The sequence below is a fragment of the Symphalangus syndactylus genome, chromosome 11 (genome assembly GCF_028878055.3).
Source record: "Symphalangus syndactylus isolate Jambi chromosome 11, NHGRI_mSymSyn1-v2.1_pri, whole genome shotgun sequence".
Classification (NCBI taxonomy): Eukaryota; Metazoa; Chordata; class Mammalia; order Primates; family Hylobatidae; genus Symphalangus; species Symphalangus syndactylus.
Genome location: NC_072433.2, coordinates 22,529,143 through 22,546,713, shown reverse-complemented (window position 1 = coordinate 22,546,713; position 17,571 = coordinate 22,529,143). Strand labels below are relative to the sequence as shown.

Here is a 17,571-nt window from a genome sequence, read left to right as displayed (position 1 = left end):
GGAATGGTTTGATGTCGGAGGACAGGATCTAGATTCCCAAAAGATCTCAACGAAGTAAACAGTTGACTGAAACTTAAAATGGTAAAAATCAATGTATAGTGCTGAACTTCGGTTCCAGAAATCAAATGCCAAGCCACCAAACAAGGGCAATCTGTGTAAACATAAATTTGGTGAGAATATATTAGAAGTCCAGGTATCCACAAGGTCAGTAGACGCTAACTGTATGAGTTACAGCTGCCAAAAATACTAATAAAATCTTTGGTTGTGTTGGTGTAAACATGGTTCCCTCCAACCATTATCTCACTCAATTTGACTTTCATTTACAGTTTTCATCATTGTATCCCCTGTGGTGACTAAACAGTGCTTCATATCACAAAAGCTTATTTACATATCGTTGGGTGGGTGGGTGCATGGAGGGATGGATGAATGGATAGATGGGAGGATGGATGGACAGATAATGGGGTGGAACTGACTCGCTAGTCAACACATAACTAAAATATTATATTGCTTCTGCCATGCTTCTGTGCCTGTAATCCAGCTATTTGGAAGGTTAAGGTGAGAGGATCGCTTCAGGACAGAAGTTTGAGACCAGCCTGGGCAACATAGTGAGACCTGGTCTCAACGAAAATAAAAATAAAATAAACTATTGTGTTGAATTTTCAACGCCATGTTTAAGGATGAACATGAATAAAGTGGAATTTATCAAGAGAAGAATGCCAGAGAGTGAAGGACTGGGGAATCATGCCATAGACAAATGAGTTGAAGAAATTGGCACATTTAATCCAAAAGAGGAAAATGGTGAAGGAGTCTTTGGGGTAGGGGCACTGGGGAGAAGGAAAGAAATGTCATCTGTGGTCAGGCGTGGTGGCTCACACCTGCGATCCCAGCACTTTGGGAGGACGAAGCAGGCGGATCACTTGAGTTCAGGAGTTCGAGACTAGCCTGGTCAACATGGTCAAGCCCCATCTCTACTAAAAATTCAAAAAAATAGCTGGGTGTGGTGGCGGGTGCCTGTAATCCTACCTATTCAGGAGGCTGAGGCAGGAAAATTGTTGGAACTGAGGAGGCAGAGGTTGCAGTGAACCAGGATCACACCACTGTACTCCAGAGTGAGACCGTGTCTCAAAAAAAAAAAAAAAACAAAAGTCATCCACATTTAGAATTTTGAAGGATGGTATGTGGGAGAGGGATTAAACTAATTTACATTGCTTCAGAGGACAAAGCTAGAAGCACCTGGTGGAAGCTACAGTTGGGTATATTTCAGCTCAGAATAAGGACGCTAGAAGGATTCCCTGATGCCTGCAGGGAGGTAGCCTGCCCTGACTGATGGGTCTTTCTGTTTCTCATGTGAGGCTGACTGTCATAGCAGCCCCTGTTCACAGCAGCTCTTTGCCTACCGCGCCTCCACAACTAATTGCTAGTGTCCCTTGCTCAATGCTTTATTTAATAGTGCTTTGCATTAAAGTGAGCTCATATGTCTGTCTCCTCCATTAAGCTATAAATTCCTTGAGAACAAGAACAAGGCCTGTCCCTTTCCTACTCTTTATATGTAGTAGAAACGCAATCAACATTTACTTTATTTGTTCAGTTAAATAGGAATTGGCTGCCTCCTCTATTCAAGTCCACTACCCAAAAAAAATGCATTTGGTCTAGTCAGGAGATCTGTGGAAACACAGAAACTCCTGAATGGTAATATAACCATATTGGCTATATGCCAGTGTTCTGTGTATTTTGGGAAAGATCACATCTGTGAATCCGTTCTTCCCATCTTTAAAGTAGGGATACCTATATTCTTGAGGCTGAAAATGCTATGCACATAATGTTTCATATGCTTTCAAAGAAAAGTAATCTCTAAATGTAAGGTGCCATTATGATGATATATGTCACATTAAAGAAACATTTTCTCCTTCCCCTTTAACATTAGTATTCTCTTTTGTTTCCCAAGTTTTCACTATAAAATTCTAGAAAGTTCATTTCCAAAAACCCCATTTATCTGCTACCCATTCAAACATCTACAAAGCACTGGAGACTCTTTTGCATAGAATGGAAGATATTTTTATTTTCCCTCCAACCATTATCTCACTCAATTTGAATTGACTTGGGTATTTGGTTGGTTGGTTGGTTGGTTGGCTGGTTGGTTGGTTGGTTTTGAGACGGAGTCTTGCTCTGTTGCCCAGGCTGGAGTGCAGATATTAATTTTAGGAATTAATCATTATTTGGGCTTTTTCTAATAACTCATGTCATTGAGATTTTGGTCTGAGGGATATACAAATGTCACCTTCAAGTCACATTAATTGGACAAAGTGCCTCCAATGTGCTGATGAAATCAACTTGCTTCCATGACTTAGTCATGCTGATGCTGCAAATCTAGGTGGGGCCGAAGATGAAATGATGAAAGCACTTTCCTTTATGCTTATTCTGTGGATGAAAAATATTGCTCTGATGCAAGCCTTGTGCTTGTTCTCATTATTACATCATTGCATTCCCAGCATATTAGATGGCAGGATAGGGCTGGACCAGCACATCAAGAAGAAGACTTCTCCACTCTTTGCTCTTGTCTAGCCTACGTTTTATCACACTGCCACGTTCCTACCCAAAGGTGGCAGCATTCTGGAGAATGGTAAAGGGAAATGATTTCCAGAGAAGTAATTAGCAAGGTGCATGGAGGCTTAAGGGAAAAAAAAAAAAAAAAAAGGAGGAGAAGAAGATTATCAATCAATAAATAATAAAAAATTCAGCCCAGGGCATTTTCCATCTTGGTGTTCTTGACTAAGAGGGCAAAAAAGAGAGATGCATGAGGACAGGTCAGGTTACTCCTCCTTAGCTCACGTTACACTGCTTCAATATAATACAGCGTACTCACATAAAGGGAGGTGATAAGAAACAAAAATGGGAACTATGCTTTCACCTGCACTTGATTTCCTATCATCACTTGAGACTTTCAGGTAGCACTGTAAGATACCTGATCTTGGATATTTATGGAGTAATTGCATCGACATTGATCTCTTAATGGTAGTTGATGAGTTAATTCATCCCCAAACCCTTCTGACTTGGCAGATGAGGAGTCATTAGTCATTGAACTTATTCTGGGCATTATATATTCTATTATTTATCATTTACATATAAATGAAAGTGTGAGCCTCCTAGAGTGATGGAACGGTGCTAGATGGTTTAGAGGTTTTTCCATTGCCAAGAGACCAGAGTCAATAATGCCAAAGGATGAGAGAATACGTAAATACAGGATTTGGAGAGAAGAACTGGCATAGCCAACGAGGTGGTTTGGGGATGGCTCTGGTATTAGAAGAAGAAAGGTAAGGGGTTATATTCATTAATTTATGCATTCATTCGACAAATATTCCTTGTACTAGATAAGACTATTAGACATAGCCCTGCCCCCCCAAGTAAACAAATCATTTGTCATCCCAAGTTGGAAAAGGTGCTTTGAAGGAAACAGACAGGGTGTTGTAGGAGAAAATAATGGGAAAGGGGGTTCAAGGATTGGGAATGTATTTGAATAGACTGGTTAGAGAAGATCTCTAAAGAGTTAACATGTAAACTTGAACGAAAAGGATAAAAAAGAGCCAGCCATATAAAGGGGAAATGATAAGTGACAGAGGCTTTTGTGAGGCCTTGAAGCGGGAAAAGTCCTTGGCAAATTCAAAGAAGTAAACTGTTAATGGCACTTCCCTTTATCGAGCACCTATCATGGCCAGACCCTGGTCTAGATGCTTTGTGTGTGTTAATGCATTTACTCCTCCCAGCGGGCGTTGTTACATCCCCACTCTACTGGTGATGAAAATGAGGTTAGTGTGCTGGAACATAAAGGGTGAAGGGGAGATGGCTCAAGACCAAGTTGGAGAAGCAGGCAGGGGCCACCAGTGGGTTTTTTTGTTTTGTTCTGTTTTTTGTTTTTTTTTTTTTTTTGGAGACATAGTCTCACTCTGTTGCCTAGGCTAGAGTGCAGTGGTGCAATCTCACCTCACTGCAGCCTCCGCCTCCTGGGTTCAAGTGATTCTCCTGCCTCAGCCTCCCGAGTAGCTGGGATTACAGGCACGAGCCACCATGCCCAGCTAATTTTTGTACTTTTAGTAGAGACAGGGTTTCACCATGTTGGCCAGGCTGGTCTCGAACTCCTGGCCTCAAGTAATCCGCCCGCCTCAGCCTTCCAAAGTGCTGGAATTAGAGGTGTAAGCCACCACGTCAGGCCAAGTGGGGTTTTCAGCAGGGAAATGGGCTTAATCTGATTTGGGTATTTGGTCGGTTGGTTGGTTTTGAGAGGGAGTCTTGCTCTGTCACCCAGGCTGGAGTGCAGTGACGCTATCTCGGTTCACTGCAGCCTCCACCTCCCAGGTTCAAGTGATTCTCCTGCCTCCAGAGTAGCTGGGATTACAGGCATGTGCCACCATGCCTGGCTAATTTTTTTTTTTTTTTTTTTTTTTTTTTTTTTTGTATTTTTAGTAGAGACGGGGTTTTGCCATGTTGCCCAGGCTGGTCTTGAACTCCTGACCTCAAGTGATCCACCCACCTTGGCCTCCCAAAATGCTAGGATTATAGGCATAAGCCACTGTGCTCGGCCCTGATTTGGGTTTTAAAGGATCCCTCTGGGCCGTTCATTGAAGAGCAGACTGCAGTGGGGCAGAAGTGCGGGGACCATTTAGAAGGCATTACAGGTTTCCAGCAAGAGGAGATGTGACTGGACCAGGAGGGTTACAGTGGAGGAGATGACAGGAAATGGTGGGTTGGAGGCAGGTTTTGGCTGTGTGGAGATTTGAGAGCAGCCCAAGCAGTGAGGATGCAAAAAGAAAACACATGAACTCAAACCTAATACCAGCCCCCTTCTACCATTAAAGAGAGAGTCGCGGAACAGATTCCTTGAAATTGGAAGAGTTTCAGGCATCTGACCAGGATCCTGCCTCTCTGTCAATATAAAACTTAAATGCCCATTGCCTCCATGTTGCGGTTTGGCAGCCCTTATTCCTCCTGTTGTTGTTGTTGTTGTTGTTGTGTGAACACACGCACCACCCACTCCTGATCCACTGAGGCCTTAGAAGGCATCAGCAAGTGAGGTTTCCTCCTGTGACCAGGAAGGTCTCCATGCAGAGAAGAGAGATCTGCTACCCAGAAACTGAAGTTAGGGGAAAAAAGGTGGCTCGCCTGGGGGAAACACATCCAGCGAACCTCAAGCCGATCATTAACTTTGCCCAAAGCCTTGAGGACACTCACACACTTGGGAATTTTGGGAGCCCGGAAACTAACTGCAAAGTTTATTTTCAGAACAAGACCCAGAGGAGGAAGCAAAAGATAAACAGGGACCGAATGTTTTAATTATTTTACATGGTTCCACCCCAACACCATTCCCTAAATCTTAAAGGAATGAAGGTCCGAAGGGGTTTATGGGAGAGCATTTTATTCCTTCCCCTTTCTGCCATACAGGCTTGCAACTGCCCTGCGCCCCCACTTCTACAGCGTTCCCTTCTTGGGAATGGCTGGGTATATCCGTGGCTCTCTTGTGACTTTGGCCAAACCTGGGTGTCGGAGCCTGGTGAGTTTCCTGGGCGCTTGTGGTCGTTTCAGAACAGAAGCCACACGGGATGCTCTCCAGGGACCGCCTCTGAGTTGCGTGGATACAGTTCTTCGTCTGGGTTTTATAGGGAACAGGGGTCCTGACCTTGGAGTGCAAGAGAGCAGAGAGTTGTTAGTAAACTGTCCGGGGAAGACTTTAAGGAAAACGAATGAGGTGGAGAAAAGGGGAACTGGGAAGGGCCAAAGGAATCCAGATCCTTCATCACGTTCAGGCACAAGCAGACTCCCTGGGTGTGGCCTTCGGACTCGCAAAATCAACTCCAGATATCTTGGGGAGTGCAAGAAGAGAGGACAAATATGCCGGGGCGGGAGGGGCGGGGGGGAAATACCTGCTAATGCAATTAACTGCAAGTGGAAACGACAAGCCGTCGCCCACGGAAGATCTCAGAAAACACAGCTCGAAAAAGTACAAAAGTCCTTCAGTGTGAGGTAATGAGGCGCATCTAATTATATTTAAGAAAGAAACAGCAAGAACTGCTTTAAAAGCCTCCTCTCAGTCTTCCCCTCTCAAACCAGTACGGATCCCAAACCCAGAGACGTCGTTGCTTCAGAGAAAATGAGGAATTGAAGAGTGCATCACGGGAAACAAGGTTATTTTCCCAGAACTGAGAAAAAACTATCACACAAGCCCTTCCCTGCCGGTTCTCTTTTCCCCTCCCCCCCCCCCCCAAAAAACAAGTCCCATCAGGAAACAGCAGGGGGAGAAAGAAAGAAGAAAAAAAAAAAAACCACAGGCAGCCCCACCATGAGAAATCAAGGCAGTCGAAATGACATTTGACACCGCCAGGCCACAGCTGAAGAACAAGGGAAAAGTTTTAGGGCGACTGTCAATGACCCATGGTCCTTCACTCCTAACCTTGCTCCTAGCATATGTTTCTCATTTCCTTGCTTATAGCTGGTCCAAGCTAATGATATGTGTTTTGGCCGGGATCCCGTGCTTGGCATACAGCCGGTCTTGTTCTCATTGTCCGGGCTACTTACAGAAACCTCTTTCTCTGTCTCTTTCTCTCTCTCAAAAAACCAGCTTTAAAGAACAGTAAATATGCAAAACAGCCCCCACGCTCTATAGAGCTACCATCTTGAACATGGCCTACGCCATCCTCACACACCCCATCAATAAAGGCCTGAAGAGACTGCCCACAGGAGAGGGGTAAGTTCAACACAAAAGCAGTGGAAATTCAAACAAATTGGCCCATTAGAGTCTCACACGGCTATAAATACAGCTCGGCTGGGGCTATTTTGAGGGACGGTGGCATGGGAAAGTTCGGCCTGGAATCTTGAGTCTGTCAAAGGAGATGGATCTCTCCCAAGACATGGGAAGAACACGAAGCGCCTGGCGGGCAGGAGGAAGGAGGGCATCGGAGCTGGTCAGTTTCAGGGCCAGGTTACAACGTAGATGGCAGAGACAAGGCCGGGCCTCGCCCCTGCACTCCGGGGCTGCCGGACTTGCTGTTGGAGGCTTGAGCTCGGTGGTCACTCACAGGGTCCATAACCTCTAAAAAGGCCGAACATGCCCTTTTCCTCCTCAGGGGTCAATGGACCATTTCACTCTTCCTGAAGGACCCGGCAGGCGGGTGGAGGAGGGGTGGGAAACGGAGTGGCTGGCGAGTCTGGGCAGGACCCGGTCTGCAGTCAGCATCTCCGGCGGACCCAGAAGGGAATTGTTTCCCATTTTTTTACTGATACATAATCATTGTGCATATTGATGGCGTAGGTGTGATATTTTGATATAATGTGTAATGATCAAATTAGGGTATTTAGGGTAACCATCATCTCAAGCATTTAGTATTTCTTTGTGTTGGGAACAGTTGAGGAGGGCATTTTTGCCCATTCAACCCCAAAGGTTGACACCGGGTACGTGTATGTTATGAAATTAGGGGCACAGTAGCATGGATTTGAGGAAATGGGTCCCATAAACAAGAGTTAGTAAAATATGTAGGCAGAGAATATATATGCAGATGTCGAGAACTGCTTAACATTCCCCCTCAGGGTGTGTCAACAGATGGCAATTAACTGCTAACAGTTAGGAATCAGTAAACACAGAATACACAGACGCTTATGCATCGTGTACCTGCCTGTGCTGCAGGAACACAGATTCCCCTTTGCGGCTGTGAAATTGCAAGGAATGTCTGGGTTCATTCTGCCCCCCTATTTTCTGTTCAGAAGGCACACCCAGGACAACTGTGGATTTACACATTCACTGAATAAGTCTGAGCATTCACTGTAGACCAAGCACTATCCAAGGCACAAGAGTCACACAGACAGAGCTCCTTCTGCCTAAGGCTTTCAGCCCAGTGGATGCATTTGATCGGTGCCTGACCCTACAGTTTCCTTGAAGATACCTCTGCATTTCCCCAGAACAGCACAGTTTATATCTGTTATCCCAGAGTAATTATTAATAGCACTTCTTTTCACTCTCAAAAACGTCCCAGTTTGGATGATAAATTATATGGCTACTCTATCTAGAGTCCCTTTTTTTAAAAGGGCTCTTTTGCGGGGATGAAATCTAATACACAGAGAAAAAAAAGTGCAAAAATATGGCATCCTCTATTTGAGAGGCTCTTTGGAACTTGCTGAAGTCAAGAGAGGGTTCCCAAATGATGGAGAAAATGGCTTTAGCAGATTAAATTTTAATTAGTTCATAACAGGTTCCACTGCATTCTGGACTTGAATCCTTGCCGCACGCTGTCGCCAGTTCTGTAGTCCCAGACATTGTTGGCTCTGGATTTTCCACGGTGCGTCGGAAAACTCAAACTGACTGCCCTCTTCCACCAAGCCTGGGGACAGCTGGGGCACATGAGGGCACTTGTCCCCATACAGCCTGGAGGGGAAGAGCCAATTCAGGTTTCCATGACAACACCCTTTCCTGAAAATCTCTGACTGACACTTCCTGGGGAGACAGGAAGTACAGACAGGAAGATCCCGAGGTCATTCTTTTCCTTTGTCCAGCTTTTCCCACCTCCCAGACTCTCTGATGATTTGACCTTTCCTAGCTCAGCATATCTTCTGCCAGCCCCATCAGCAAAGCTGTCCTGGGGGCAAAAAGCAAGCAACTGTTTCTGTCCGCTTCTTCCTAGCTGGCCAGTGAACACCCAAAAGATTTCAACAATAACCTGCATCAAAGTAACTAGTGAGGGCTGGGCACGGTGGCTCACTCCTGTAATCCCAGCACTTTGAGAGGCTGAGGCAGGCGGATCACCTGAGGTCAAGAGTTTGAGACCAGCCTAGCCAACATGTTGAAACCCTGTCTCTACCAAAATAAACAAATTAGCTGGGTCTGGTGACATGTAACTGTAGTCCCAGCTACTCAGGAGGCTGAGGCATGAGAATCGTTTGAACCCAGGAGGTGGAGGTTGCAGTGAGCCGAGATCGTGCCACTGTACTCCAATCTGGGTGACAAAGTGGAACTATGTCTCAAAAAAAAAAAAAAAAAAAACTAGTGACAGGAAGATGCTTCAAAAAGTTACACAGCTGATTCCAAAGTAAACGAACAATTTATGGACTGTCTGCACTTTTGCAGTTAACATCAGGACATTAATAATCATCCCACAAGTGTTAGTGCCTACCATGTGCCAGGCGATGTGCTGGAGATTGGGTATTGAGTAATGAACAGAATGGATATAGCCCCTGCCTCCATGGAGCTTCCAGTGTCCTAAGGGAGACAGACATTCAATGGATAATCATACAATAAATATGCAACTACCAATTGAAATAAATGCAGCAAAGGAAAAGTGCAGAGTAGGAGAGAACCTACAACAGGGGTACCTAATTTACAATTGGGTGGGTCAGAGAAAGCCCCCCTCATGAAAAAGCAGCTTTGATCTAAGACCCGAAGGATGACTAGAGGTAGGCAAAGAATCTCTGTCATCCATTAATATCAAGAATCCATGCGTCTCCACCATACTGGGCATAACCTTGATACTTCAAAAGAAGATTTCCCTCACTAGTTACTTTTTTTTTTTTTTTTTTTTTTGAGACATCATCTCACTCTGTCGCCCAGGCTAGAGTGCAGTGGCACGATCTTGGCTCACTGCAACCTCTGCCTCACTGCAACCTCTGCCTCCCAGGTTCAAGTGATTCTCCTAACTCGGCCTCCTGAGTAGCTGGGATTACAGGCACACGCCACCACACCCAGCTAAGTTTTTGGATTTTAGTAGAGACGGGGTTTCACCATGTTGCCCAGATACTGCCCAGAAGCAAAAGTCATACCATGAGGTCATACCGTGAGGTATGACTTTCAGGCCTACATATTTACAACCTGCATTAAAAATAATACAAGAGATTCATAATACCACCATTCTAGCTTGTTGGTTAGCTCTGCTTGAAGTGTAGGAAAAGTTCAGAGCATGCCCTTCGTCTATTTCAGCAAATCTCTCATATCTGAATCCCCGCCACCTAGCATGACTCAAAGCATTGTTACCATGTAATCGTTTTATGTATTAGATGCTCAATATGCATTGAATAAATGAAGATATCAACGAACAAATAAGTGAACTTTAATAGGTGTCTTCTATGGACCAAGCATGTGCCAGGTACCCTCACAAATATCCTCCAATTTCAACACCCTAACCTCATTGCACCTTTCTCAAAGACAGGATTCTAATGTGCTGAACCAAACAATAGTTCTAAAAATAATTCTGAAATATAAGCTGAATGAAGTTTGGAGGCACAGATAAGGGAGAAAATGCATTTTCAGAAGCATTTTGAAATAGCAAGGGAAGATGGCAAAACGAAAGGGTGCCATGCTCTCAAGGGTCATAGACATGGACAAGGAGGTGACTTGAAAGGGAGCAGAGGTGTAAAGCGGAGTGGACGGTCGGTATTGCTGAAACCCAGAGGGCAGCTGGAGATCCTGAGATGGTGCACAGAATGTTTTGTGGATGGAGATGATACATTTGTAATCTGTTGCCCTTGGAACAAGTGCTGAATACATTCCCAACAGTCTGGGGGCAGAATGGGGGAATTACGGGGAGGGACAGTGTGGGTTTGGAGAGAATGGAGAGATGAGAATTTGGGCTCAGTAGAACATTTAGGTGCAGAGAAGCTTCCAAAACTTCTCTGCAGGCTCACACCTGCAATCCCAGCACTATGGGAGGCTGGGGTAGGAGAGTTGCTTGAGGCCAGGAGTTCAAAACCAGCCTGGGCAACACAGCAAGTCCGCATTTCTACAACAAAACAAGTTTTAACTTAGCCAGGCACTCCTGTAGTCCTAGCTACTCTGGATGCTGAGGCAGGAGAATCTCTTGAGTCCAGGAGTTCAAGTCTGCAGCGAACTATGATCACACCACTGCACTCCAGCATGGATGACAGAGTGAGACTTTGTCTCGAAAGAAAGAAAGAAAGAAAACAAAAGAAACTATAATGTTAAAAGGCTGGCATTTATGAGGCAGGTGATAATAGAGAAGTCTTTTGAAACAAAAGTAATGAAAAGAACTATGAATTCAGAAGTAGCTCTACATCTCACTAGTATAAGGAAGAGCATTAGAAAAGGAAGGAAAATAAGCAGATGATTTTATATTCTAAGAGGTTCTTCTAGTCTAAAAGGAGCAGGTCTTACTGTGAACAATTTTGACAAAAGAAAATTTAAACAGAGGTAGGAATTTATTTCAACAAAGATGACAGTGGGAAGCATCGAGTCGTTTCAGGATTGGAAATCTCCATATTTTAAAACCATTCACATTAGACTGGGGATGAATGGGAAAGGGAAGTGTCTGAAAAGGTTCAAGGGGGTAGGAAAAAACCCGAAAGCAAAAATTATTGCCCCTGGTAGGGACCTCTAATATTCAAGAGAATTTTCTGCAGAAAAGGACGTTGGTTTGATGTTGCTGTTCTTCTCTTGAATCTCTGCAGTTCCCTGAGCTGGTGACAAGTTCCATAATTGTTCTAGCTTTATTGTTTTTTTCTCCACAAAGCTATTTGTGAAAGAGCCATAAAATTGTCTTACCCAGTGTTCTCAGTTTCAAGAAATATGATACACAGCAGATCGGAAGAAATTATTATTATTTTTTCTATTTCACAGCATCTTGGCACAAGTTCAGCACTGAAACGGTTAAAATATCAGCACATTTCACTAGTCTTGGGTTACTCATAAACATTCAGCAAAGCAATTTCACTCAATCGCACATATTAACTGCTTAAGTTCTTCTCTCTGAGGATGTGGACTGTTATTTTATGCCAAAAGTCCTGTAATTAAGTTTGACATAAGCGCATGGATTAAATGTGTAGCTGGGAGGGAGGGGGGCTGGTCCAGAATGGAAGAGTTTCTCCCCTTGCCTTCTTGCCATATGGAAACTGTAACCAAATAATGTGCAAAAAATTTTAAGAGAATTTCCAATCCTATTACTCAGTGTTGTTTATCAGGTGAATCTCAAGGCCAATACAGTTACAAAGCCAGTTTTTCTTTTCCCCAATTTTGCAATAAGTACAACAACAAAACATTAACCATCCATCAGCCGAGGAACCTCAGATTATCACCTTTGCAGGGCAGAGAACAGAACAGCTATTAGAAACTCTTCCGATGGGCAAGGGGCTGTGGCTCCAGTTTGAAGCTAATTTATCAAACTGATCTCATTCAGGGAAATCATGAGGAGGATGCTGTGTGTAGTGTTGTGTTGTGTTGTGTTGTGTTGTCAATGACATTAAGGAATGCAACATTCTGATGCACTTTGTTCGGATGGCACTTTTATCTCATCAAGATTTTCCCTGTCTGGAGGGTCCTCAGGTGACTCTGAAAAGGCTCAAATCACTTAAGCAACATAATAACAAATTTACTTTCAATTCCCGGCCATATTCATGAAGGTTTCTTGCGGTTTGAGAGAGGAATACTCTTGTTCCTGCCTTCCTAAAAACAGCTGAAAATAGCTTTTCAAATGTTTGAAGGGGAAAACATCCTCCTTGAGTTTCCCCCAAATCAGAGGCAGCACACAGGAAATTAACCTGACAAGGGTGACCATGCAGCAGGCCCCTCCCTGCCTCTCTCCCAGTGAATGCTGCCCCACGCTCTTGCCCAATCCGGCTCTTCCTCCTCTCTTTCCATTGGTTGAGCTGGGTTGACTGCTCTCTTGGTGGCTTCGTCTAGCCATAACTTCCTTAAAGCATCCAGAAATGTTATCCAAATGCCTGCCAGGTTCAAGTTCTTTATACTTGAGCCATCATTCTAAAAAATCTCATTGCAACTATTCCCAGCTTCCTTCTTGATTTGTCTCTGTTTGTCCAAACCCAACTCGGAATCTTCTTCCTCTTAGAGGGCCGCAGACCAGGCAGTTCATAATTCTGGCCTATGAAGCCCCATAAATCTCCATGTCACACCGATTTCTGGCATGGGTTTCTGACCATTTTCACATATCTATTTGTATCTTATAATAGGTGGCTCAAGCTGAGCCCAGTGTTGAGATAAAGCCTTAAAAATCTGCTAAACAGGAGTGAATAATTTACTTAGGCCCAATGTGACTCTCTATATTCCCCCTAATTTGGGGAGAATATCTGCCACATCTTTTAAAAGCCCATCCCAAGCCCTCCAGGAATATTCTTGTTTCTCAGTTTATCCTCCTGGTTTTATAGTTCATATTTCTGCTCATTAAATTACATAAACCTGTTATTAGGCCCACAGTCTTAATGTATTCCAGGCATTCTGAATTGTCCTGCACTCTTCTATATTATCCCCCCATTTGGTACAAAATATAATTACTACCTTCAACTCTACTATCCATGTCATTGTTGGGAACTGCCTGGTTCACTTACCCAGGGCTTCTTTTTCTTTGATATCCCAGGTAGTTCTTTTTATTCCCCAAACTTATTCTTTAGAGGGGCCAGCTTGTAAGACTAGCCCAAGAGAGGTAATGGAACACATACCTCTACCCCACAGCTGGGCTCCTGCTTTGGTCAGGAGGGGTAGGGAGAAAAGACTCCAGCGGTTTGCCATTTTCTGAGTCTAGTCCACTGACTTGAAGTTAATGGGATTGAATCAGGCCATGCTGAGAACGGTGGGCTCGGTCCACTTTCTAACTGTGTCTGGTTACATTTTCCATAGACTGAGTTTGCCATTTTATTCTGCCAATATCTGATTCCTCCGCAACAACTCCAGAATGAAGCCACAGCAAAGACACATTGCCATAGGCAGGGCCCAGGCAAAGTGTGGATGGGGTTCCCTGCAGCTGATTGAAGTGGGGCAAATTGTGGTATGTTAAGAATCCAGAGGCTTGAGCACAATCGTACAAGACTTGGAGTCCTGTTGAAATATTTTCTGCACTTGAGCCTCTTCCACCTTTGTCCCCAAATATACTAACTTAGTCCAATTTTTCCTCCCAGCTGCCGGGGTGTTTTGCATCCGGGATGGGGTAATTCCAGCTTGGACCTTGCATTCGTCCTGCCCTCCCTGTGTTCCCTCTGAGAAATCTGTAAGACTGAGAACCTGGTAGGATTTTTTGAGGTCCATGTTCACAGCTTTCTAAATCTGACCTCGCCATGTCAAAGAGCGTGGCCGTTTCCTGTGCAGTTTATGCATAGCATCTTTGGGTTCCAAACTTCTCGAGCATGTTTCAAAATTATACATCCTCATGCTTGTCAATGAGTGGCAGTATGGAAGAATGCAGTAAGGATGCAAGCTCTGACCTGGATTCGAATTTTGACTCAGACATTCATTAGCTGTCTAACCTCAAGCGCGTGAACTCCCTGCAACTCATTTGCCTCATGTGTGTAATAGGTACATAATAGTACCTACTTCTTGAAGTCACTGTGAGGATTAAACACATAAAGCGTTAATGAGAATGCTTGGTCCATGGCAAAGCCTTCAGGAAGTGTTGGCAATAGCCAAATAGATGGTGTGGATTCCAAATTGTCTTTTCTTTTCTTTTTTTGAAACAGAGTCTCACTTTGTCATCCAGGCTGGAATGCAGTGGTGCGATCTCAGGTCACTGCAGCCTCTGCCTCCCCGGTTCAAGCCATGCTCCTGCCTCAGCCTCCTGAGTAGCTGAGATTACAGGCATGCGCCACCACGCCTGGCTAGTTTTTGTACTTTTAGTGGAGACAGGATATCCCCATGTTGGTCAGGCTGGTCTTAAACTCCTGGCCTCAAGTGATCCACCCACCTTGGCCTCCCAAAGTGCTGGGATTACAAGTGTGAGCCACCATGCCCGGCCCCACATTTTCTAAGGGCATCAGCCACATTGTTTTTGGGAGATGAGCTGGTCCTTGAAAGATCTGAGATTCTCAAGCTTTCAAGAGGATGAGTGACAAGCACATCCATGTCTTTGGGCTTCTCTTTGCTTTGCAGGATTTAAACATAGCCTTATATCCAGACCCACAGTCAACCCATGCATGACTCAGCTTCTCACAGCCTAGCATTATTGAAGGACAGAGAGATTCAGGAAACGGAAAAATTGGTATAAAAATTAATAAAAGGATTTAGTTTCAAATTTCTTATTGTTTTATCTGCTGCACATAGTCACAAATTGCCAAGTTCTCTTGTGGGCTCCCTATAAAAATCAGAACCTTGCGGCAGTTGCAGGATCGGCTCAGCAGCTCTGCAAGGCTTTCAACCTACAGCAAGGCTTTTAACCAACCTCTCCGATGGTCATCTGTCAAACTGGGGTAATTTACTACCCTGCCTACCTCACAAGACTATGGCAAGCAAGAAAGAGAGTGAAAGTGTTTGGAAATATAACGTTATTACTAAACATACAGCTTCAGTTAAATAATCTACCTTAAAATTAACAATAGTATTTTTATTTATTTATTTATTTATTTATGTAAAATATTGATATGGAAAGTTACCAAGTCCCCTTGGATTTTCCATCTCTCTCATCTCCTTGTCCAAGTTCTACTTTTCTCTCATTCCTCACTTCCTCTAAAAAGCTACCCCCTCACACACACACACAAACGTTGCAGGAAACGTTCACTCTTCTGAACTGTTCGTCCACTTAACTATTGTCCTTTCACTTGCTTTAGTATTTGATCATCCACTTCCAAGAGTCAGCCGACTTTTTCTGTAAAGGTCCAGAGAGCAAATATTTTCGTTTTTGCAGGCCATACTGTCTCTGTTGCAACTACTCTCAACTGTGCTTTTATAGCACAGAAGCATCAGAGAGAATACATCAATGAATGGACATGGCTGAGTTCCAATAAAACTTTATTTACAAAAACAAGTCACGGGCTGGATTTGGCCTGTGAGCCCCAGCTTGCAGCCCCTAATCTGCAGCCTGGTTTTGTTATTAAGTCCCTTTCCTAGTGCCTTTATATTTTGTCTACCTGATTAGACTGTCAGAACCTCGGAGACAGGACTCATTGTTAGGTCTTTAGAATACCCTATCCCCCAGGTCTCTGAATCCCTGCACCTGGCTCAGTACGTGCTTATTGGATTAAGCTGTCTCATGGGACAATTGTATATTTATTGTGAATAGATGGACTTAGGCAATCAAGCCAGGCAGAGTTAAACTAGAAAAAATATACGTGTTGTCCCAACTGAATGAAAGATGGCCATCTATGTGTCAAAGACATCAGTACAGGAAAAATGCTGCCTACCAATCACTATCAAATCCTGAGGGAAAAGCTATGGAAAACACCTGAAGACCACATGTTCCTGGAATCTGAGCTCCGTGCATGAATCATGCCATATAAGACCGGCAACATGGGTAGCCTGACTCTTTTCTGAGGATGTAGTTATAATTCTGAATTCACAGATGACCACCATTTTTTAGAGACAACTCTTTCATCATTATCCTTGAGTTTAGAAGAATTTCCCTTTTGTTTCTCATTTAGATTCACCTGAAAATAAAAATTTTTATTTGTGGAAAATATGACATTCCAGGGTTAAGAGTGGTTAAGCCTGTAATCCCAGCACTTTGGGAGGCTGCGGTGGGCAGATTGCTTGAGCCCAGGAGTTCGAGACCAGCCTGGGCAACGTGGTGAAACCCCGTCTCTACAAAAAAATACAAAAATTAGCTGGGTGTGGTGCATTACATTTACTGTGTGCTTTATTTCTGTAATTATTACATTGGAATATATAATGAAATAATTCTACAACTCACCATCATGTAGAATCATTTTGTGCATTACAAGTGCATTACATTTATTGTGTGCGTTATTTCTATAATTATTACATTGGAATATATAATGAAATAATTCTACAACTCACCATCATGTAGAATCAGTGGGAGCTATGAGCTTGTATTCCTGCAGCCAAACAGTCCCATCTGGCGGTTATGGGAGACAGTGACAGATCATCGGGCATTAGATTCTCATGAAGAGTGAGCAACCTAGATCCCTCATATGTGCAGTTCACAATAGGGTTTGTGCTCCTATAACAATCTAATACCACTGCAGTCTGGCGGGAGGCAGAGCTCAGGCAGTAATGAAAGCATTGGGGAGCAGCTGTAAATACAGATGAACCTTTGCTCACTGACCTGCTGCTCACCTCCTGCTGTGTGGCTTGGTTCCTAACAGGCCATGAACTGATACTGGTCTGTGCCCCAGGGGCTCGGGACCCCTGCTCTATAGTCATTAAGCTAATCATTCAGCATTCTTTATGCATCACACCAACTGAGATTTGGTCATTCTCCACTTGCCTGTAGCTTGTATCATTATAACAATGGGCTGTTCCCAACTATAAATCATATTATTATCTCAAATGATACCTTTCAAACCCTGTTTCTTAGAGGCACACCCCTCTCCTTCTCAGTTGAAAGTCACAATTCTGAGTTCTAGAAGATTCAGTAAGTCTAGGATCCCTAGGTTTTGCATAAAGAAGTAAGGGGTCCACCAGGCCACCTGGATTAAATTTTCCCACTGCAGAAAAGGATTCTCACATTTTTATGAACCTAAAAATGACCTGGGCAGCTTGTTTACCATACAGATTCCTGGGCCTTCCTAGCAGAAAGGCAAACTCAATAGGTCTTAGAAGGGGCGGAGAGGTGGTGAGACAGTGTTTAACAAGCACCTCTCATCATGCTGATGCAGGAATACACAAACCACACTTCGAGAAATGCTGCTAGC

At 43.9% G+C, this 17,571-nt stretch overlaps 1 long non-coding RNA gene across 1 annotated transcript; it reads right to left on the bottom strand.

Annotated features, from left to right (window-relative positions):
• Positions 1-5,418: 5,418 nt before the first annotated feature.
• Positions 5,419-17,261, bottom strand: LOC134731694 (uncharacterized). The gene is made up of 3 exons (XR_010114166.1): positions 17,214-17,261; positions 16,715-16,772; positions 5,419-5,668 (listed from the first exon to the last, which is right to left on the bottom strand). It is a non-coding gene; the product is annotated as an uncharacterized lncRNA (long non-coding RNA).
• Between the last annotated feature and the right edge of the window lie 310 nt (positions 17,262-17,571).